We start from the raw sequence: 25,743 nt of genomic DNA, 5'->3' as shown, positions 1-25,743 counted from the left end.
GGTCAGGACCCTGGGGAACAGGTTCTCCCATTCACTGCTGGTAAGTCCTTCCAGGGGTAATTTGGCAATATGTATCAGAAGCCTTAAGAGTTCGCACATGCTTTGATCCAGCAGTTCCTTCTGGAACAGATCCTAAAGAAACAGAGATGTATGCAGAGATTTAATTATAAGTGTATTTACCAAAACATTGTTGATGGTAGTGGAAAAGCAAAAGCAACTTAAATGTCTGACAATTGAACTGGTTATATATCATAGTGGATTTCTAGGGCAGTCATTAAAAAATAATGTTGTGGAATAATATTCAATGGCATGGAAAGATGTACATGATAAAGTATTAAGTGAGAAAAGCAGGTTACAAGACAGATAAATTACTGGGGGAGATAAGACACATGTATAAACAACTCAAACATGAGTTGGAGCCTAGCATAGTAGGAAGAAAAACACATTCTCAGGGAACAGATTGTCCAGATTCAAACCCTAGCTCTGCTAAAAACTGGCTGTGTGAGCTTGGACAGGTGACTCAACTGCTCTGCGCCTTAGCTTTTCATCTGTAAAATGGAGATTCAACTAGTGTCTATCTAGATAAATCAGCATATACAAAGTGCTTAGAAGTGCCTAATACATAGAAAGCAAGACGTGAGAGTTTGTTAAGGAAAAAATTTCACTTCTATCAGAAATGTAAAGAATGGCTTGTGGAAAGAGGGTTCATTCTCTTGCAGGAGATGTGGGCCAGGCTCAGAGAGGGAGAAGCTTGGGTCTTGAATGACGTGAAGGGCTTCTATAGATGGAGAAGGGGCAGGTTGAAGAATTCCTTCCCCAGTGTTTCCCAGGAGGCTAGCTACAAGGCTTCCCCCAAGGGGACATTGAGGGAGCACCTCTCCACTGAGCCACACTGGGCCTGGGATGCATGTGGCTGCTGGGAAACTGTGAGCCTTAGCCTGGGGAGGTTGGCTCTCAGTCTCTTGGGCAGCTCCCCTCCGCTGCCCTGGCCAGGCCTTCTGTTTGTGCAGAGCCGTGCATTTCTAGTTTTGCTGAATGGCGCAGTCTTGCCAGGCAAGTTTTAAGACAGAAGGTTAAGCCTTGTTTTAAGAAGTATGCATGCTTTTAAAGAGACGAATTTTATTTTCTAAAATTATGTTTTATAGAAGGCCCTGCTGTGCCAAAGTTTTGGGAAAACATTAATCTTACAGACTTGTTGGATGTTAGAGCCTTGAGTGACCATTCACATCATGTAATTGATAGATGGAGAAATGAGGGCAAGAGACTGGCAAGTTTTATCCAGGAGGTCATGACACAAGCAGGGTCGAAGTCTAAGGCTCCAGGCTCCCAGTCAGGTCTGTGAAGGCAAAGCCAAAAGCCCTTATGCTGGTCCAGGGGAATAAAAGGAGACAGATTTTGGCTCCATATGAGGGTATTTTTTTTTCCCTGTTTTTTTTTTTTTTTTTTTTTTTTTTTTTTTGAGACAAAGTTCGGCTCTATCACTCAGGCTGGAGTGCAGTGGATGATCTTGGCTCACTGGCAACCCTCTACCCTCCCAGGTCAAGCAAATTTTCTTGCCTTAGCCTCCCCAGTAGCTGGAATTACAGGCATGCGCCACCACACCCAGCTAATTTTTTGTATTTTTAGTAGAGAGAGGATTTCACTGTGTTGCCCAGGCTGGTCTTGAACTCTTGGGCTCAGGCAGTCCACCTGCTTCGGCCTCCCAAAGTGCTGGGTTTACAGGCACGAGCCACCACACCCGACCGAGGGTATTTGTTTTAACAGGGAAACCTGACCAGAACTGAAGTTGCCTGATAGGTAGTGAGCTGCCCGTCACCTGGGTCATGAAAGCCAAGCGTGGGGGACTCTTGAGAAATGATACAGCTAATTAGATAACTTCTGAGTTTCTGAGATTCCACTGTGCCATGATCTTCCATCATTTTAAAATTAATCATTTGATAATAAAACACAAGAATCCTCCCTTATTGGCAATTGCATTTTCCAGGGTTTCCATTCCCCGAGGTCAACCACAGTCTGAAGATAATAAATGGAAAACTCAGAAATAAACAACTCCGAAGTTTAAATTGCATGCCATTCTGAGTAGTTGTCTTGTTTTATTCTGTCCCGGGCAGGAGTCATCCCTTTGTATAGAGTATCCGTGTGTATGTGCTATCTGCCCGCTAGTCAGTCAGTAGCTGTCTTGGTTTATCAGATTGACTGTGTATGGCAATGTTTGGGTTCAGGTAATGCTTATTTTACTAATCATGGCCCCAAAGTGCAAGAGTCGTGATGTGGGCAATTTGACTGTGCCAAAGAGAAGCCATAAAGTACTTTAAGGGAAAAGTTGAAAGTTCTTGACTTAATAAGGAAAGAAAAAAAAATTGTATGCTGAGGTTGCTAAGATCCATAGTAAGGATGAATCTTCTATCTGTGAAATTGTGAAGAAAGAAAAAAATTTTGCATAATATTTTTGGGCTTTGGTATTGTGGTTTCAGGCATCCACTGGGGTCTTGGAATGTATCCCCCTTGGATAAGGCGGGATTACTCTATTACAAACATAAAGAAGTAAAGGTAAAAATAATGTAATAGAAACTCATATTGCACCATCCAGATTTTATATGTTAATATTTTGCTGTATTTGTTGTAGCCTTCTCTTCTTTTCTCAGGAAGAAAATCACAGATACAGCTAACAGCCCCTATGTTTTCTTTCCTCAAAGAAAGTTTGCTTAAAGTGTTTAAAAATCACTCTTTACCAGTTTTCATACATTTAATGCATATATGTATAACCATAACAGTATGTAGGATTGCTTTTTGTGTTCTTAAAACTGACATTAATTGTGTTGTACTGACTTTGTCCTTTTGTGACTGATGTTTCTCATCGAATGTTACATTTTGAGATTTAACCACATCTGTGCAGGAAAACTTAGTTCATTTGTTTCAACAGCTATATAGTAGTTCATTGTATGAATGAACTGCACCTGACTTACTTATTCTCTGTTCACGGACATTTAGATTGCCTCCTAATTTTTCTCGATTACAATATCTAAAAGCAGAATTGCCAGATAATATCATATGCACATCTTCAGGTTTACCAGATATTGACAATTTACTCTTCAAAGTGCTATGCCTGTTTACAGCTCCATCAACAGTGAAAGAGTTCCTAATGCTTCCATCCTCCAAAATCTGTGGTGTTATCAGTCATTTTATTTTTTGCCAATCTGATATGCATGAAAAGTTGTCTCAGTGTTGCTTACATTTATTTTCTTTCCCTCTTCCACCCTCCTCCTCCAATCCTATGCACACTAGTCATATTGCACTGTCTAGGACCGCCAGACATCCTAGTTTGTTCTTGACTTTGAAAGAAATACTTCTAACATTTCACCATCATATGTGATATTTGCTGTTGGCGTTTGGCAGGTAATTCTTATCATGTTAAGGTTCTCTTCTTAGTTCAAGGGTTTTTTTTTTTTTTTTTTTTTAAATCATGAATTAGTGTTGCTGAATTTCATCAAATGCTTTTCTAAATCTATTGAGATGATTGCATGGTTTTCTACCTTAATTTGTTAGTCTGGTAAATTAAAATGACAGATTTTCTTTTGCTTCAGTTCTTTTAAAATAAGTAAAATATTTCAGATATAATTGAAACTGTATATGCTCCTAGTTGATCTCATTCTTTTTCCTCCCTCTCCTGAGGCAAACACCACCCTCACCTCAGTGTTTGTCATTCTCATGCATAGTTTCATACTATTGCTACATATGTTTGCATCATAAACAATATGTGGTGCTGTTCTGCATATTTTCAAAGTTGATGTAAATGGTATCTTACTATGCATATTCTAGAATTTGCTTTTCCATTTTGATAGTTGTAGCTCTAGTTCATTCTAATTGCTACGTGACATTGCATTGTGTTACTATACTACAATTTATTTATTCCTTCTTTTGTTTAGGAACACTGAAGTTATTTCTAATTTTTAGCTATTACAAACGATGGCACAGATAAATATTTCTGTAAAAGACTTTCTGCAAAATGCAAAACTGCCCTGTTGGGCCATAGAATATGCTTTTCTTCAATGTTGTTAAATGTGGCTAAATTGCTCCCCAAAGTACGCTCCCAGAAGTATAATTAGAGATCTGTTTTTTCATATCCTGAACAATACTTGGTGTTGTCAGCCTTTTAACGTTTGCTGGCATGATGTCCATAAAATGATGTTTCATTGTTGTTTTAATTTGAATTTCTTCAATTTACTAGTGAGACTGAGAATCATATATATGTGTATATATATAATATGTGTGTATATATATCACATATATGTGTATATATGTGTGTATATACATATATGCACACATACACATATATATATATATTCCTCATTTTCACTGCTGATGGCATTTTATCAAATGAATGTTCCACAAAAATTCTACCATTGACTTGTTTCGCTCTTCCAGTTTTTGAATATTTCAAACACTATCACTGTAAACATTCCTGTACATGTCTCTGGGCACACACATGCGTGAGTTTCTGCAGGGACTGTATCTAGGAGAGGAGTTTCTTAATCACATATGCATATCTTCAGCTGTATTAGAGAATGCCAACTTATTTTCCAAAGAGACTGTTGTGGCTTGTCTTTTACTTTGCATGTGATAACTATTGCTGAATAAAGTTTTAAAATAAAAGTTAAATTTATCAATATTTTTCTTTTCTCATAGTGTCTTGTTTGAGAAATTCTCTACCCTGAAGATGTTTTCATGTTTTTTTCTAAATAAGTTTTGCCTTTTCTATTTAGATTTTTAATCTAGCCAGAATTAATTTTCACATATAATTAAAAATGTGAGCAGCTAGTTTTATTTTGTTCAATAAGTACAGTCAGTTGTCTCAGTGTCATTTATTGAAGCAGCCATTCCTTCCTTATTGATTTGTGACGTAACCTCTGTCACATATCAAGTATCCATTGAAGAGTGGATCTTTTCATTGAGGTGGTTTTACTTTTATTTGCCATGTTATTTCTTTAATGGCTTAATTTATTCAAGTTTCTTATTTCTTCTTGAGCCAATTTTGGTAATTTTTATTTTCTAGAAATGTAAAATTCTTTGTGTTTTCAAATTTTAAAACATAAAGCTGATCATATTCTATTATGATTATTAAAGTCTCTATTTTAGTTATATCCCCTTCTTCATATCTAATTTTGTGTATTTATATGCCTTTTTTGTTTGTTCCGTTGCTTAGTCTTATTGGAAGACTGTTTTATTAGTTTTATTTTAAGAAAATAGCTTTTGTCTTAGTTGATTCTGTTATTTTCTTGTTTTTTTATTTTATTAATTTCTACCCTTATTTTTAATATTTACTGTCTTCTGTCTTGTTTATTACAATCTTTTTATTGGTTCTTCAGTTAAATATAACATTTATTTTCTAACTTTATTTTAACTGGTGCATTTACAGTTACAAATTCTCTTGCAGGTACTCTACTAGTTACATAGTTTTAATATGCAAATTTCAATTACAATTCATGTGGAATACTTATAATTTTTATTGTGATGTCCTCTTTCACAATAAGTTATTTAGAAAAGCATTTTACAAATTTCAATTATGTCTGTTGTGTTTGGATTTAATGTTTATGATTGCTTTCTAATTTAGATTTATTGCCACAAGAGAAAATGATCTACACGATATTGGTTCTTTGTTGAGATTTCCTGTGTGTATAGTATTATATATGGTCAAATTTTGTAAATAATTCATATGAACTGGAAGAGAATGCATTCTCTTTGTTTATTGGTTGAAAACTCTATATGCATTTATTAGAAAATATATTGATTTTGTTTTTCAAACATTCTATACCTTAATAACATTTTGTCTACTTGGTATATGGTTTCTTTTTTTAATTTTTTTTGAGACCAAGTCTCACTCTGTTGCCCAGGCTAGAGTGCAGTGGCACGATCTCAGCTCATTGCAAGCTTTGCCTCCTGGGTTCAAGTGATTCTCCTGCCTCTAACTCCTGAGTAGCTGGGATTACAGGCGTACACTACCTTGCCTGGCTAACTTTTGGATTTTTAGTAGAGATGGGGTTTCACCATGTTGGCATGGCTGGTCTGGAACTGCTGACCTCAAGTGATCCACCCACCTCAGCCTCCTAAAGTGCTAGGATTACAGGCGTGAGCCACTGCACCTGGCCACTTGGTATATGATTTCTAATAGATGTTTGCTGAAATCTCCCATTATGTTTTTATATTGGTTATTTTTTTTTCTAATCCTGTCTGTGTCTGTGTTGTATGTTTTCAGGTAATTTTTTTAGGTGCATATAAATTCATTATTGATATATTTCCTTGGTGGATTTTTTCTTTATATATGTATTAAATATGTATGTAATATATTGTTACATACTATCTATTATACTTTAAATTTTATTTTAATTAATTAATCAATCAATTAATTAATTATTTTGAAACAGTGTCTCACTCTGTCGCCCAGGGTAGAGTGCAGTAGAGCGATCTCTGCTCACTGCAAGCTCCGCCCCTTGGGTTCACGCCATTCTCCTGCCTTAGCCTCCTGAGTAGCTGGGACTACAGGTGCCCACCACTATGCCTGGCTAACTTTGTATATTTAGTAGAGACGGGGTTTCACCATGTTAGCCAGGATGGTCTCGATCTCCTGACCTCGTGATCCACCCGCCTGGGCCTCCCAAACTGGTGGGATTACAGGCGTAAGCCACCGCGCCGGCCCAATACCTTAAATTTTGGTTTGTCTGATACTAATATTACTACATTAGTTTTGTTGCTGTTGTTAGTAATTTCATGGTGTATATTTTCCATGTCTTCATTTCAACATTTCTAATTAATTTTATTTCAGATGTGTCTCTTGTGTTTTACTGGATTTAAATCTAATCATCCAATCTATTTTAGTAGATGGACTTTTAAATTTATTTGTTTATTTTACATTTGTCTTAGCAACAGAGCCTGAAGCAATGTTGAGTCATTAAGAGATAGAGAAAGGGTAATTGAGGCAAAGGAGAACGGAAAGCATGTGTAAGGACTTCACAGCACAACACGAGACAATGCCAATGCTTGATAGATATGCTCAGTTGGCCTCTTGGCACATCTCCACACATGCTATACAGGCATATGCATGCCTTGGAAAAGTCCATTGAAGGGAACCAAAGAGAAGGCATTTATCTGTTGGCTCTGTTCTATCTCTTATCTCTAATTGGGCCTTTTGCCCCTTGGGGATGTAATTCTTTTGAACTTCAGGCTGAGTTACTTGGTTCATGCATTGTGACATAACATGCCAATGGAGTGGGAGAAGACAGAGACAGTGGGCAGCGGCCTCCAGCCACAGACCCAACAGAGTTGACTGTCACTTGGCAGTAGCTGTAAGAAAGGCAAGAGGCTGAGTGTCTGGGAGACAGGTGAGGCCAAGAGAATTTGAGGGTATGTGCAAGATGCATCTCCTACAACATTTATTGTAATGATCTACATATTTGCATATTTTTTAACCAACTTTTTCTGTGCTTTGTTTTCTGTTCTTTTTTTTTTTTTCTCTTTTTCTTGCATTCTGTTGAACTGAAAATGTTTTCCACATCCATTCTTCCCCTACATACCCTTTTCCCCCTCTATAGTGATTTGGAAAATAGACTGTGTTTTCATTTTATTGTGGTTATCCTTGAATTTTTATATAATTAATTGCATACATATGCTTAAGTATTCATTTTTTTCTAACAGATTTAAGTCATTCAGTATATCTATCCTCTTCCCAAACATGACACAGACTTTAACTAACTTTAATCACTAATTGAACATCATTCTCATCTAGTTATTATTATTTCTAGTCATAGTTTTGCCTAGTAATAAAAAATTAACTCTTTCAGTTAATAATTAAATTTACTGACATATTTTGTTTTCTAGTTCATTAACTTCCCTCTAAATTCAGTTCTCTCCTTTCTGAAGTATATCCTTTAAGTTCTTTTTTTTGTTTTGTTTTGTTTTTTTTTAAAGAGACATTATCTTTTAGATTTATGGAAAAGTTGAGAAGATAGTTGAGATTTTCAAAATATCCTCTACGGTTTCCCCTATTTTAACATCTCACATTAGTGGGAAATTCTTGTTATAATTAAGGAACCACTATTGATACATAATTATTAACTAAAGTCATACTTTATCCAAATTTCCTTAGTTTTTATCTAATGTTTTTTTTCTGCTCCAGGACTTCACCCAGAATACCATATCACATTTAGTAAGAGAGTTTTGAGGAATAATGGCCAAGTATTTTGTAGGATGCCTCACGATGGGAATTTGTCTGCTGTTTTTCTCATAATAAGACTGGGGCCATGGGTTACTCGGAGACAGACTACAGAGACAAAGTGCTGTCTTCACTGCATCATGTCAAGGGTACATAACATACTATCAACACGATTTATGACTGTTGATAGTGGCCTTGATCACCTGGTTGAGGTGGTGTGTCAGGTTTCTCCACAGTAAAGTTATCCTCTCCTGCCTCCTCCATAGTGTATTGTTTGGAAGGAAGTTGCTATGTGCAGCCCACACTTAAAGAGTGGGAAGTTATGCTCCCCTTCCTTGAGGGTGGAGTATCTCTAATTTATTCAATTGCTTATTTATGTAAGCATGGACGCAGAAATATTTATTTTTTCACTTTGGATTAGAATCTGACATACCTTATTTGTTTTATTGTTCAGATTGTTCCAGCTTTGGCCATGGGGAACTCTTTCCATTGGCTCTTGTCCTCCTCTGATACACCTCCATCATAGGCTGTTGTTTAACACTTCCTTATTTTATGGCACTATGAGAAGTTCTAGGATTATCTTGTATATTTCTTTCCCCAGTCCTAGAATCAACTATTTCTCAAAGATTCCTGGTTTCTTTATTGGAGGACGGTGTTAGAAACCAAAATCTAGGCATTAGGTGTACTTGTTGCTACTGAGGTGTCATTTCTTTTATGCCCTTTCAGCTGATAGCACAAACATTTTTATGTTAACCCATGCATACATACACAAGTGTATTACTGATCAGGTGCAGTGGCTCATGCCTATAATCCTAGAACTTTGAGAGGCCAAGGCAGATGGATCGCTTGCACTTAGGAGTTTGAGACCAGCCTGGGCAAAATGGCAACACCCTGTCTCTACAAAAAATACAAAAATTTGCTGGGTGTGGAGGTGCATGCCTGTAGTCCCACTTACTTGGGAGGCTGAGGCAGGATTGCTTGAGCCTAGGAGGTGGAGGTTGCAGTGAGCCGAGGTCATGCCACTGTACTCCAGCTTGGGCAACAGCGTAAGACCCAGTCTCAAAAAAACCCCAAAAAGCCAAAAAGCACAGTATATTAGTCTGGGTTCTTCAGAGAGACAGAACCAATGGTAAATATATTATTATAAGGAATTGGTTCACATGATTCTAGAAACTGAGAAGTCCAAGATCTGAAGTTGGCAAGCTGGAAACCCAGGAGAACTGATGTTGTAAATTCCAGTCTAAGTCTGAGTCTTAGTCCAAAGAAGGAGACCAGTCCCAGTCTGAAGAGAGTCAGTCAGAAATAATTATTTTTGAAAGCACAAACACATTTATTTATTAACCAAAGGAATAACCCTAATTAACCCAACACTATGAAATAGTTGCAAGCTTTGCAAAAAATTTGTGCAATGGCCAAAACAAGAATGTTTTCTTATTCAGCCTTTTCTTCTATTCAGGCCTTCAACAGATTGAATGAGGCCCACACACACTGGGGAGAACAATCTGCTTTACTCCATCTACTGATTCACATGTTAATCTCATCTAGAAACACTCTCACAGACACACCCAGAAGTAATGTTTAACCAAATGTCTGGACACCCCATGACCCAGTCACATTGAGACACATAAGATTGTAACATAATATTTCTGTAATTACTCAGAAAAAAAACTCTTCTGAAATTCACGTGGAACCAAAAGAGAGCCCAAAGAGCCAAAGTAATCCTAAGCAAAAAGAGCAAAGCTGCAGACATCACGTTACCTGACTTCAAACTATACCTCAAGGCCACCGTAACCAAAACAGCATGGTACTAGTACAAAAACAGACACTTAGGTCAATGGAATAGAATAGAGAACTCAGAAATAAAGCCACATATCTGCTTTTCACAGTTACTGAACTAATTTACATTCTCACCAGCCGTCTGATCTTCAACAAAGTTGACAAAAATAAACAATGGGGGAAGGATTCCCTATTCAATAAATGGTGCTGGGATAACTGGCTAGCCATATGCAGAAGAATGAAACTGGACCCCTACCCTTCACCATATGCAAAAATTAACTCAAAAGTTGATTGGATTAAGACTTACGTGTAAGACTTAAAACTTTAAAAATCCTAGAAGAAAAAATCTAGGAAATACCATTCTGGACACTGGGCTTGGCAAATAATTTATGACTAAGTCCACAAAAGCAATTGCAACAAAAAGAAGAATTGACAAGTGAGACCTAATTAAACTAAAGAGCTCCTGCACAGCAAAGGAAAATATCAACAGAGTAAAAAGCCAACCTACAGAATAAGAGAAAATATTTACAAACTATGCATCCAATAAAGATCTATCTATGAAGATCTATCCAAAATCTATACGGAACTTAATTCAACAAGCAAAAAATAAGTAACCCCTTAAGAAGTGGGCAAAGGACATGAACAGATACTTCTCAAAAGAAGACATACAAGTGGCCAACAAATATATGAAAAAATGTTCAACATCGCTAATCATTGGAGGAATGCAAATTAAAACCACAATGAGATACCATCTCACACAGTCAGAATGGCTATTACTAAAATGTCAAAAAATAACATGTTGATGAGGCTGCAGAGAAAAGGGAAAGCTTACACACAGCTGGTGAGAATGTAAATTAGTTCAGTAACTGTGGAAAGCAGTTTGGAGATTTCTCAAAGAACTAAAAATGTAACTACCATTCAACCTAGCAATCTCATTACTGGGTATATACCCAAAGAAAAATAAATCATCTTACCAAAAGGACACATGCACCCGTATGTTTATTGCAGCAGTACTCACAGTAGCAAAGACATAGACTCAACCTAGGTGCCCATCAGTGGTGGACTGGATAAAGAAAATGTGGTACATATCATGAAATACTAGGCAGCCATAAAAAAGAGTAAAATCATGTCCTTGCAGCAACATGGATGGAGTTTGAGGCCATTGTTCTAAGTAAATTAATTGAGAAACAGAAAACCAAATACCACATGTTCTCATTTATAAGTGGGAGCTAAACATTGGGTACACATGGATATAAAGACGGGAACAATAGACATTAGAGACTACTAGAGTAAGGGGTGGGAATGGTTGAAAAACTACATATTGTGTACTATGCTCACTACCTGAGTGACAGGATCAATTATAACCCAAGCCTCAGCATCACACAACATATCCATGCAACGAACCTACACATGTACCCTGAATTTAAAAGTTGATATTTAAATAACAAAATAAACCACTTAACAAACAAAAATTTCTGTAATTAACCATTTGTGCCTGTATTAAGCTAATCATGAGTTCATATTAATATCTCCAACTCTAATCCTTGGGTTATTCTGGCCTCACCCTTTTATCTGTAAACTCCCACCTCAAACGTGAGAAACCTGGCCACCAACATCCACCATCCCTTTACTTAGTTGTCCAGTTCCACTACACATGTACAGTGGTACTGGAAACTTTAAACCATACCCTGTGAGAAACAATAACTTTATCCAGTAGAGGGAAGAGTGCTAAAATGCCTTTAGTCTTAAAGACTACTAATTTCCAAAGTTACTTAGGTCAACACCTGGATCTCTCACCCTCTTCAGTGAGGTTGTTTTTACAACACCAGTAAATTCTCTTATCACAGTCTGTGTTCCTTTCTGGGATTCCCTTCCTCCTAATTGACTTTTAAAAATTTGTGTGCCTTAAGTTTTCCTTCTGCTGTCAAGTTCTATGGGTTTGAGAAATACCTATTGTAATGCATTCACCATTACAGTATCATACAGTGTAGTTTCTCTGCTCTAACAAATACCCCATGTATCACCTATTTATTGCTCCCTTCTACCCCCAAACTCTTGGCACACATGGATCATTTTTCTTTGTCTATGGTTTTGCTTTTTCCAGAATGTCATATAATTTGAATCATACACAATATAGTATTTTCATAGTGTCTCCTTTCATTTAATAATGGGCATTTGAGTTTTCTCCAAATCTTTTTGTGGCTTGATAGCTCACATTTTTTTTATTGCTACATAATACTCCATTGTATGGATATACCGTCATTTGTTTTCCATTCACATATCAAAGGAAACCTTGGTTGCATCCAGTTTTGGAGATTGTGAATAAAACTTCTATAAACATTCCCATGCAGGTTTTTGTGGGAACATAAAATTTCAAATCGATTTAAATACCTAGGAGTGTGATTTCTGGATTGTAAGGCTATGTTTAGCTTTGTAAGACACTGCCAAACTGTCTTCCAAAGTGGCTGAACCATTTTACATTCCCACCATAAATGAATGATATAGTTCCTGTTGTTCCACATCCTCACCAACATTTGGTATTGTCAGTTAAATATTTGAAAAAATTTTAGCCATTGTAATAAGTGTGTAGTGGTATCTTATTACTGTTTTAATTTGCAATTCTATGATGACAAATGAAGTCGAACATAATTTCATATGCTTATTTTTCATTTGCATATCTTCTTTGTTGAGGTGTCTGTTCACATCTTTGCCAATATTTAATTAGGTTGTTTGTTTTCTTATTGTTAAGTTTTAAGAGTTTTTTGATGTATATTTTGGATGTACAGCTACCATGTGTTTTGCAGATATTTTCTCCCAGTCTGTGCCTTGTCCTTTAATTCTCTTAACTGTGTCTTTCACAGAGTAAAAATTTCAATTTGAATAAAGTTTAATGTGTCAATTTTTTCCTTTATGGTGTGATAATGTAAAATATGTATTTAGTCTTTGTCGCCTCTCCCTAAATATACAAATCCTAAAATCCTTAGACTCTTTAAAGTTATTTTTTTGTATGCTAATGGTTAACTGATGTTGGCAACCTCTACACAGCTTTAGGATGGGGGCTGGTCACTAGAAAGACCAAGGCATAATTAGAGAGTTGAAACTTTTAGCTCCACCCCCACCCTCCTGAGAGGGGAGAAGGGCTGAAGGTTAAGTTGATCATCAGTGGCCAGTGATTTAATCAATTATGCCTATGTAATGAAGCTTCTGTAAAAGTCCAAAAGGAATGGATTTGGAAAGCTTCCACATAGGTCTCTACATGGGAGTTCCCGAAGAGTGGCACACCCAGGGGGGTCATGGAGGCTCCATGCCCTTTCTTCCATATCTTGCACTATGCATCTCTTCATCTGTATCCTTTGTAATTTCCTTTATAATAAACTGGTAAACATGTTTCCCTGAGTTCTGTGAGCCACTATAGCAAAGTAATCAAACCCAAAGAGGGGGTTGTGGGAATCCCAACTTAAAGCTGGTTAGTTGGAAGTTCTGGAGGCTTGGATTTATGACTGGTGCCTGAAGGAGGGGCAGTCTCGTGGGACTGAGCCCTCAACTTGTGGGATTTGGCCATTACCTTCAGGTAGATAGAGTCAGAAGTGAATTGGAGGACATCCAGATGGTGTCTGCTGCAGAACTGATCACTTGCTTGGTGTGTGAGAAAAATCTTGCACACATTTGGTCACAGAAGTTCTCTGTGTTGATTATTGTGTTAAGTGAGAGAATAGGAAAAACACAGTTCATGTGTGTTTTTCCACTGTCACATAAATTGTGCTTTTGGTGTGGCATTTAAAATGTCATTGCCAAACACAACGTCACTTAAATTTTGTCTTAGGTTTTCTTCTAGCATTTTATAGTATTGCATTTTATATTTAGGTTTGTGTACCATTTTGAGTTAATTTTTCTGAAAGGTTTAAGGTCTGAATCTAGATTCTTTTTTTTTCTTTTTCATTTGGAAATCCAATTGTTCCAGTACCATTTTTGAAAAGACTACCCTTTGATAGTCTTTTCAAAGGTCAGTTGGCTATGTTTGCATGCATTTACTTCTGAGCTTCCTATTCTTTCCCATTGATCTATGTGTCACTCTTTTGTCAATACCATACTATCTTGATTAATTTAAACTTACAGTAAATCTTGGGATTGAGTAGTGTCAGTCCCCCACATTTGTCGTCGTTCATGTGTTGACTTTTCTGAGTCTTTTGCCTTTCCATACACGCTTTAGAATCAGTTTGTTGATAGCCACAAAATACCGTTCTGGGATCTTGATTGAGGGTGAGATTGACCAATCTGGAAAGAATTGACATCTTAGCAATTCTGAGTCTTGCTATTTATGAACATGAAATGTCTCTCCATTTATTTAGATCTTTGGTTTCTTTCATCATAATTTTGTAGTTTTCCTTATATAGATCCTGTACATGTTTTGCTAGGTTTATATCTAACTTTTTGATATTGAAAATTATACTCTGCTTTAAAGTTCAAAGTTAAATTATGCTCTCTCTATATCTATATACATATATATGCTAATGATTTTGTATATGATTTTTTTTGTTGTTTGAAACAGAGTCTGGCTCTGTCGCCCAGGCTGGAGTGCAGTGGCACAATCTTGGCTCACTGCAACCTCCATCTCCCAGGTTCACGCCATTCTCCTGCCTCAGCCTCCTGAGCAGCTGGGACTACAGGCACCTGCCACCAGGCCCAGCTAATTTTTTTGTATTTTTAGTCGAGACGGGGTTTCACTGTGTTAGCCAGGATGGTCTTGATCTCCTGAACTCGTGATCTGCCCGCCTCGGCCTCCCAAAGTGCTGGGATTACAGGCATGAGCCACCGCACCTGGTGATTTTGTATATTATTCTTATATTCTGCAACTTTGCCATAATCATTTACTAATTCTAGAGTTGTTTTCTTTTTTTTTTTTTGGCTGATTCTTTGGAATTTTTTTATATAGACAATCATGTTATCTGCAAGAAAAGGTAGCTTTATTTCTTTCTTCCTAATTTATATACATTTTATTTCATTTTCTTATCTTGTTGCATTAGCTAGGACTTCCATTCAATGTTAAATGGAAGTAATGAGAGGGTAGAGCCTTGCCTTTTTTGCAATCTTAGGGGAAAACATCAATTTTTTTTTTTTTGCTATTAAGTATGTTAGCTGTAGCTTTTTTTCTTTTGTAGTTTTAAAAAAAATAGAGTTGAAGAAGTCCTCTATTCCTAATTATTTATGTTTAAAAAAACAATTACTGTTGGGGTTGTCAAATGCTTTTTCTGCATCAATTGATATAATCATGTGCTTTTACTTACTTATTTTGTTGATAGGGTAGATAACATCACTTGACTTTTTAATGTTGAACCAGGCTTGTATATACCTTGAATAAATCCTACTTGATTATGGTATATAAATTTTTTTATACATTGTTGGATTTAACTTGCTAATATTTTGTTGAAGATTTTTGCATCTATGTTCATGAAAGATATTGGTCTATAGCTTTTCTTTCTTGTAATGTCTTTATCCAGTTTTGGTGTTAGAGTAATACTGGTCTCACAGAATTAGTTAAGAGAGGTTCCCTTGGCTGCTATTTTCTGGAAGAGATTGTAAAAAATTGATATAAATTCTTTCTTAAATTTTGGTAGAATTAAAACTGGTGCTTTCTTTTTTGAAAAGGATATTTAATTATTGACTTAATTTTCTTGTTTTTTTTTTTTTTTTTTTTTTTTTTTTTTTTTTTTTTTTTTTTTTTTTTTTGAGACAGAGTCTGGCTTTTTTTTCTCGGCCCAGGCTGGAGTGGTGGTGGCCCTGCATCTCGCTCACTGCAAGCTCCGCCTCCCAGGTTTAGCCATTCTCTCCTGCCTCCGCCTCCCAAGTTAGCTGGGACTACAGGCACCCGCCTCATCGCCTCATCGCCCGGCTAGTTTTTTGTATTCTTTAGTAGAGATGGGGTTTCACCGTATTAGCCAGGGTGGTCTCAATCTCCTGACCTTGTGATCCGCCCGTCTCGGCCTCCCAAAGTGCTAGGATTACAGGCTTGAGCCCCCGCCCCCGGCCGACTTAATTTCTTTAATAGATCTCTTTAATAGTCTGTTCAGATTATCTAGTTCTCCTATTGTGAGCTTTGGTAGCTCATGTTGTTCCAAGAATTTGTCCATTTCATCTAAGTTATCAAACTTGTGGTCGTGTAGTTATTCATATATTTATTATCTTTTTGATGTCCATGGGATCAATAGTGGTGACTCCTCCTTTATTTCTAATATCAGTAATTTTTGTTCTTTCTCTTTTTCTCTTTGTTAGCCCAGCTAGAGCTTTATCAATTTTATTGATCTTTTCCACGATAGCATTTGGTTTTGTTGATTTCTCTATTTTCCTGCTTTCAATTTCACTGATTTTTGTTCTAATTATTACTTATTTTCTTATGCTTATCTTAGGATTACATTGATCTCTTTTTCTCTAATTTCCTAAGGTGGAAGCTTAGATTATTGATTTTTTAGATCCTTCTTTTCTAACATTTGCATTCAATGCTATAAATTTCCCTCTAATCACTGCTTTTACTGCATTCCATAAATTTTGATAAGTTGTGTTTTCGCTTTCATCTAGTTTGAATATTTAAAAATTTCTCTTAAAATTTCTTCTTTAACTCATGTGTTATTTAGATGTGTCTTGTTTAATCTGTAAGTATTTGAGGCTATTTTACTGTTACTGATTTCTAGTTTAATTATATTACAGCATGAGAGCAGACATTGTATAATTTCTATTCTTTTAAATTTGTTAAGATTTGTTTTATGACCCAGGATGTGTTCCATCTTGGTGAATGATTCATGTGAGCATGTGAAGAATGATTCTGCTGTTATTGAATGAAGTAGTTGATAGACATCAATTATATCTAGTTGATTAATCTAGTCAATTGATAGTGCTGTTGAGTTCAAATATGTCCTTACTGATTTTCTGCCTACTTGATCTATAAATTACTGAAAGAAGAGTGTTGAAAACTCCAACTACAATACTTGGCAGTTCTACTAGTTTTTGTCTCATGTATTTTAACAAACTGTTGTTTGGTACACACATGTTAAAGGCTGTTATGTCTTCTCTTGTTTTAATTGAGCATTTTATATGATTCCATTTTCTCTCCTTTCCTAGCATATCAATTATACTTCTTTTAAAAAACATTTGTGACTGCCAGATGCAGGAGCTCATGCCTGTAATCCCAGCACTTCGGGAGGCCAAGGCGGGTGGATCACCTGAGGTCAGGAGTTCGAGATCAGCCTGGCCAACATGGTGAAACCCCATCTCTGCTAAAAATACAAAAATTAGTCAGGTGTAGTGGTGGGCACCTGTAATCCCAGCTACTCAGGAAGCTGAGGCAGGAGAATCACTTGAACCCAGGAGGCGGAGGCTGCAATGAGCTGAGATCGAACCATTGCACTCTAGCCTGGGTGACAAGAGCGAAATTCTGTCTCAAAACAAAACAAAACAAAACAAAACAAAACAAAACAAAACAAAAGTTTGTAGTTTCCCTAGAGTTTGCAATATGCATTTGAAACTAGTCTAATCTTACTCTCAAGTAACACTATGCTTACTCTGATGAGAAGTATGCTATACTTCTTTCTGATAAGGAGTCTTCACAAGTAGGGAAGATACCTTATAGCAGAGTGTGTTAGTCCATTTTCACACTGCTACAAAGAACTACATGAGACCGGGTATTCTGCAAACAAAAGAGGTTTAATTGACTCACAGTTTCTCATGGCTGGGGAGGCCTCAGGAAACGTACAATCATGGCAGAAAGCGAAGGAGGAGCACGGCGTATATGACATGGCGGCAGGAAAGAGAGAATGCAGGGGAAACTGCCACTTTTAAACCATTGGATCTCATGAGAAATTCCTCACTCTCACAAGAACAGCATGGGGGAAACTGTCCCCATGATCCAATCACCTCCCACCAGGACCCTCCCTCGACATGTGGTGGATTACACTTTGAGATGAGATTTGAGTGGGACACAGAGCCAAATGATATCACAGAGTATTCCCAACTTCCCTCTCTTGTCCCTCAATACATGGCTGTCATTCATTTCACTTTTCATATACTATAATCATCTAATACATAGCTACTGTTATTACTTTGAATAGTTATCTATTAAAGCAATTAACAATAAGAAAAATAAAATATTTTACTTTACCTTAATTTATTCCTTCTTTAATGCTCTATCTCTATGTAGATTTAAATTTCTGACTTACATTATTTTTCCTCTTCTTGAAGAAACTCTTCTTTAAACATTTCTTGCAGTGCAGGTATACTGGTGATAAATTCTCTCAGATTTCATTTGTTTGAGAAAGCATTTCTTCATTTTTGAAGGATAATTTCATTGAATATAGAGTTCTAGATTCTTTCACTTTCAACGGTCTAAATATTTTCCTCTGTTCTCTTTCAGTTTGCATAGATTCTGATGAGAAGTCCAAGGTATTTCTTATCCTTGTTCCTCTACAGGTAAAGTGTTCCTTTTCCTCTGCTGTTTTCAGGATTTTTGTCTTTGTCTTTCTACAGTTTGAATGTGACATGTCTAGGGATAGCTGTTTTGGGATTCTTCCTGCTTGGTGTTCTCTGAGCTTCCTGGATCTGTGTTTTGGTGTTATTAATTTTGAAAAATTTCTGGCGTAATGGAATAGTTCTTCTGTTCCCTCTTTCTTCTCCTTCTCGTATTCCAATTGCCCGTATGTTGCAACTTTTGAGTTGTCACATGGTTCTTGAATATTCTGTTCTCTTTCTTATTCTTTTGTTCTTTTTGCATTTGAGTTTGAGAAGCATTCATTGACATATTTTCAATTTGTGATTCTTCCCTTGACTATGTCTAGGTTAAGAATGAGCCCATGAAAGACATTCCTCACTTCTGTCACAATGTGGCTTTTTTTATTTATGGCATTTTCTTTTGATATTTTCTTAGCATTTTCATCTCTCTGCTTATATTACCCATCTGTTCTTTCATGTTGTTTACTTTTTTCATTCTTAGTCTGATAATTCCAAAATTTTGCTATGTCTGTGCTCTGATGATTGCTGTCTGATGATTGCTGTCTATTTAAATAATATTTTTTCTTGATTTTTATTATGCTTTATAATTTTTTTGTTGAAAGCATGACATGATGTATCAGGTAATAGAAACTAAGGGACATAGGCCTTTAGTGTGAGGTTTTGTGCTAACCTGGCTGGGAGTTGGGCTGTGTTTAATGTTTGCTGTGGCTATAGGTGTTAAAGTCTTCCATTTCCTTGAGTGTACTTGTTATTTGTTTTACCTGTTGTTTTTAGACTTCCCTAAAAACCCCTTCTTAAATAGAATCTGAACATCTCAGCTGTACATAATGTACTGTTATTGTGCCGGAACCCTGTTGATATGGTGGTGATGTATGGGGTGAAAATTATAGGGTCCTATAATTCTATAACTAAGTGTCCGTATTTTAGTGGGCCTGCGTCCCTGAAGTGTGACCATCACAAGTGTTCCTCAGCTTTTTTTTCTCCTAAGATGAGAGAGCAAGTCTAAAGAGGGTTAGAGTTAGATAATTTCCCTTTCCCCACATCAGATAAAGCTCTGATAAAGTCTTTCCATTGATGACTGGTCCTTTGTTAAGGAAAATGCTCTGGGTATGTTTCAAAAGTGTTACTTTTCCTTTATCCCTTCCAAAAACATGGGATTTTAAAAAATTGACTCTTCACCATGACAATTTGATGAGGTTCATGGAGGTAAAACTGAGAAAGTTTGAGGCCCCCAAAACTGCAGCTCTGAGGAGTTTCTCATTTTCATGCTAGTCTATACTCTACTTCTAGCAATTCATCAAAGTTACGATTTAAGGGTAGATACCAGCTTATGGCTCCAAGAGCTTCTTTTCCAGGTAAGCTGATCATGGCTGTGATTTTTTTTGTATTCACCTATCTCTCCAGATTTTGGAGTGGTGATTTTTTTTTCTGTGCCCTTAATTCTCTGCTTATTCTAAGAAGGCAATGGTTTTCAGTTTTTTCAGCATTTTTATTGTTGTAAGGATGGGAGTTCCACTTTTACATGTCAGAGATAAAACTGTAAGTCTTAAATTGTTCTTTTAATGAGTTAGGAAACTCATAGTCTTTGTATGCCCGAAAAAGGCTTCACCCCATCATTTGGAATGCTAGTTTATCTAGGTATAAAACGCAAGCTTGTCAGGTATTTTCACTCAGCGCTTTGAAGTTACTACTTTACTGTATTTTTGCCATCTATTATTGTTGCTGAGAATTTTTGTTGTCATTCTAGTATCATTCCTTTATAAAGTATCTGTTTTTTCTTCTGGCAACTTTTAACCTGTTAATTTTTTCCTTAATGCTTTACAGTATTTCTATAATATGTCTCTAGATATAGAATTATTTTATTTAATCCATTTTGATATAATTAATGCTATTTTCTTTAAAGTGAAAAATTCTCACTTCTGATCATTTTGATGTTGTATTTCAACAATTATTTCCATACCCCTTTTCTGAAGCTCCATTAGACTAATATTAGCTTCTCAGTGTAGCCTGCATATCTCTAAACTGTTCTTTTATACCTTCTAATCTATTTGTTTTTGTTCTCGGGAAACTCTTCTTCATCATCTTTCATTGATTCTCTATTTGTGTCCATTCTAGAGTTCATTCCATTGTGATGGCTTTGTCAATGGGAAAGTTGCTCTATTGACCCAGAATCTTCCTCTAGTCTTGGTCTGTCCTCTGAAGACACCCACTCAAATCTGCCTCCAAAAATTTCTTCAGAAATTTGACACTGGGGTGACAGCTTCTCTTTTTCTTTAGGTTAAACAATTAAAAGTCATTGTGAATGTAAGTAGGTCACAATAAATACTATATTCATTACATAATAACCTCTTGCAATACATTAATGGAAAATTTACAAAGCAGATTAATATTTAAATTTTAATCAATAATCTAGAAGTGTTCATTGGGAACCTATTGAGGTGTTAGGCATGGAGCGGGATTCTTGTATTAGCAGAGGGCAGGGAAAGAGTTTCCCAGTTAATTGATTCCTACTTTATCAACTGTGCCTTGTTTAAATAAAACAGCAGATATGAAAACTTTAACTTATATAATCTCTACCTGAAATCTGTTTGGCACCTTACAAACAGATTTCATATAAGAAGCTTGGTAACTCACGTATGTGCCTCATCTGGGTTTCATTCATTTATTAAATAATACTTTGTTATATGTTCACTTCATGTTAATACCCTCCCAAATAGAGGAGATCTGGGGATCAGGGGATACTGGGGATCAAGACATGGTTTCTGCTTTCAAGGAGCTTACAGACTAGTTGAGTGGGGGGACAAAGATAAGCAAAGAGGCATAAAATACAATGTGACAAGTGCTATAAAGGTGATACCCTGGGTAAAGACATGAACCAAACTACGGATAAAGAATGTTTTCTTTGAGAAAGAGATATCTGGGCTGAGATATGAAGCACAAGGAGCAATCGGGTAATAGGGGAAGTGTGAGAGAATATTTCCAACAGAAGAAATAGCATATGCAAAAGGTTGAGGTGAAGTCAAGATGCCATTTAAATGATTTAAAGAGGTGGAGAAGATAACATTCACACAGCAGAAAGGAGAGAGATGAGGTTGGAAAGCTACACAAGGGCTAGGTACTATAAGGTGCTGTAAGTTATGTGAAGATATTTGGGCACTGGGGAGCCCCTGAGGAGATATAAGCAAGGGAGTGACATGAATAGATTTTCTTTTTTGAAATATCCTTCAAGTAGGATATGTGGTAGATGGTTGAAATGCCAAAAACTTTGTAATTATGGAGATATGGGATGGGGCTGGATTAGTGAGGGAGAAGTGGGAGTTAAGGGTGACTTCCAGACTTCAGACTTGGGTGACTGGGTGGGTGGTAGGGATAAAAGAAACCTAGGAGGAGGATAAGGGAACATTTGGTGAGGATAGGGATTAGTTCATTTTTAGAGTGGTGACCTGTGGGACACACAAGTGGGGATATGCATAGAGAGCTGAATGTATGGGTTTGGAACTCAGGAGAATAATCTGGGCTAGAGATTTAGATTTGGAAACCATCTCTTTATAGAGATCTGTATTTCTCAGCATTGGTCATGGTGGGATATCTATCAGAACACCTTCGCAGAATCTTTCCGAATGATCACAGCACGTCTCAGAGTCTGACATCTATTCAATGCTCATCAGGAGATCTTTTTCTCTCCCTCTCCCACAATTGTCAATTTAAAGCTATCAATCTACAGAACTTCTGCTCCCGATGGCCCCTTTAGCTGTGTTAGGGCAGAAGAAGAGTGGTTGAGGTGGTGAGAGGGGATGTGATTGTCCATGCAGAGTGTGCAGGGAAGAGTGGCAGCACCCTGAAGATCCCACTATTTTCAGATTCCCACACAGCATTTTAATGGCATTCCAATTGTATAAAACAGGGATCAGGTATAGCCTCAGGGACCATCCATGAGAGGTTATTTGCAGCTCTTCCATGTAACACTCTGAGGGCCAGACTTAGCTCTTGAGCAAAGACAGGAAGAATAAGTGACCTTACCCTACAAGCAAGAGAGTCTGGATTTAGTTTTGTTCCCGCTGACTTCCACTTTAAACATTTGTTGATTTACTCACTGTGGTGGATTGATTACACCAATTACCTGAATTAATGGCATCTCTGTATCCAAACCCTTTGCCTTGTAACTTTGTAGTTCCCTCCTATTCTGACTCTGGACTTGCCCACATGACTTGCTATAGCCAATGTGATGTTTGCAAATGTGATACAGGCAGAGCCTGGAACAGTGTTCGTAGGTTTCTACATCTTCTTTTGCACCTGTTGTCTCCATGACAGCCTGTCCAGACTAGTTTCTTGGACTCATGCTGCTGACATGAGAAGATACTTGGGTTACCCAGTTGAAGGGATATGAGAAACACGGAAGGGAGCTGTGTTGGTCCAGATGAAGCCATCCTAAGCCATTGAGCCTCTTAGCCCACTTCCAATTGCATGAGGAAACCCAGCCAGGATCAGTCAATCCTGTCCCAGATTGGCAGAAAGCAGACTTAAATCGACTGGGTGTGGTGGCTCTTGTCTGTAATCCCAGCACTTTGGGAGGCTGAGGTGGGCAGATCACCTTAGGTCACCTTAGACCAGCCTGGCCAACGTGGTGAAACCCCATCTCTAGGGAAAAATACAAAAATTAACCAGGCGTGGTGGTGCACCCCTGTAATCCCAGTTACTAAGGGGTCTGAGGCAGGAGAATCACCTGAACCCTAGAGGCAGAGGTTGCAGTGAGCTGAGATCATGCCACTGAGCAAGACTCTGTCTCAAAAAAGCAAAAAGAAAAAAAGCAGACTCAAATAGACAGAACACCTGGCTGACCTATAGACTTATGAGCAATAATAAATGGCTATTTTGTAAAGCCACTATGTTTTGGGATGCTTTGTTACTCAGCAAGAGGTAACTAATAGAGTAACTGTAGCTAACTGATGCACAATCATTCCACATGCCTCTGTGGAGTACCTAGTTTGATTCTGTGCAATTGTGTATAGCTCTGTGAAGACTTTTCTTACCTACCACCATACTGGTTCTGTTGGTGTGAACAATATTCTACTTCAGTGTCCTTGTCCAGAACTTCATATTCCTGCTGGGACTAGAGCTGCCCTAATGCCTCCATTGACTTGGTTGGGCTACTCACCCCTGCTTAGTTCTTTTTAGCCTCACACTTGCTGAGTTCCTGCTTTGACTGGACAAATCACTTGTAATCACTATACATCACCTAGAGCACTTATCAGCACCTAGGTGTCCACTCTTGGTCACACTGAACCTGTCTGGGTTTGGACACTGGCCTGAAGTGTGCATATGTTCATTGTCTTCCTTTAGACACTGCACTGACAACTGGATGAAGAATTATCCTGACTGGCTGGCTTAAAAAACAATGTATGTCCTCACAGTTCTGGAGGCTGGAAGTCCATGATCAAGGTCACAGCGGGGTTGATTTTTTCTGAGGCTTCCCACCTCAGCTTATCGATCTTCTCCCTGTGAATTTGTGTCACCTTCCCATTGTATGTGTCTATGTCCTCATCTCCTCTTCTTGTAAGGACAAAAGTCATATTGAGTTAGGGTCTATCCTAATAACTTCGTTTTAACTTAACTATCTCTTTAGAGATCCCATCTTCAAAAATAGTCCCATTGTGAGGTACTGGGAGTTAGGATTTTAACATATTAATTTTGGAAGGACACAGCTCAGCCCAAAACACTCCCCAAATCCCCATGATGCTCACTCTAGCTTTCTTTGTCTCCCTCTGATCTATGCATTTGAGGTCTCCGCATGCTGGGCCTCCAAGGCCCCTGAGCTGTAACAGTTATGTTTACATGCATTTTGTTCCCTGCATATAGTTTCTTGGTCATTGAGGTGACAATGCCCAGTTTTCATTTGTACCTAATTGGCTTTCATACTTATTAGCAATAGTAGTTGTGGTAGTATTTGTTTGCTGAAATGAAGAGGCATGAGTCATGTGAATGTAAAGTGCTAGGACCAGATCCACAGAGCCACTTCCCAGAGGGTGCAGTAGCTGCTTTTCCCACATTCAGCCTGCAAAAGGCCAGGGTCCAAGTGGTGTATGCTTGGAGGTGGTGCTGCAAGAGGCAGGGTCTATGCCAGTCCCAGAGGAACCACAAGTTTCTCGGATAAGAAGCAGCCAACACCCAGGAAACAGCACGGAATCACAGAAAGCTTCAGAATGAGGTAGAGCTATGTTTGATCCCAGCTCCACCAGCTGCTACTATGGCCTTGGACAAACCATTTTACTTCTCTGGACCCCAATCACCTCATCTGTAAAGCAGGGAAAGAACCTCCTACCTTACAGAGCTAGTAGTAAAGCTAGTAGTGCCAAGTTCTGTGCCCAGCCCATATCTCACTGAAAGGAGAACAGACTCTGAGCAGGGAATACAGGAGTGGCCCATCTGCAACCTTTTGGGGATACTGACATCTCATGGAATGGTTGAATAACATCAGTCTGAAAGCCTATTCAGAATTTTCTCTTTCTTTAAGCTCCCTCTACTTGTGTGTGTATATACTTGTACGTGTATATACATCCATACAGGATCCTGGCATAGACCATACAGGATCCTGTATGGATGTATATACACGTACAAGTATATACACACACAAGTAGAGGGATGGGTATATAGGATATACAGGATACATACAAACAAGAAGCGCTATCCACAGGCTGTGGACACACACATGATTCACAGAGCATTCACATCCATGCACACAGGGACTTGCACATCCCCAGGCCATCCCTCCAATACAGATAGATACATGTGCACAAGTGTGCACACACAGACACCAACACTCCCAGGCCCAGTTCACCATGGCTGTCTCTCTTTATAAAATGAGACTCTCAATTCATCATGATATGGTTTCCAATCACCAGGTCTTGTTTCCCCCACAATATATCTAAAATTAAATACAAAGAGGGGAAAAACCCAAGCCAAGAGTAGGAAGCCATACGTACAGATTGCAATCACCACACAATGTTGCTGGTTGAAAGAAATGGATGTTGCGCATTGAATGTTAAAAATTGTGTTGAATTAGATAAGAAAATCCCGTGTAGACTTTGTTAATGATTCATAATCAGCTAATAAGCTCATCTTGAGGAGAATAATGATCCGCGGACCTGTTGGCTCGTTTATCACTGTGTTTTACAACATTGGCAAAGAAACTAATTAAATCCCCGCATCATTACAGAGAATCCCTTTTAATAGAGATACAATGATGCACTAGAGGCTACAGATTACAC

This window comes from Rhinopithecus bieti, unplaced genomic scaffold (genome assembly GCF_001698545.2).
Source record: "Rhinopithecus bieti isolate Rb0 unplaced genomic scaffold, ASM169854v2 scaffold_22548, whole genome shotgun sequence".
Lineage (NCBI taxonomy): Eukaryota > Metazoa > Chordata > Mammalia > Primates > Cercopithecidae > Rhinopithecus > Rhinopithecus bieti.
This window is presented reverse-complemented; position numbering follows the sequence as displayed.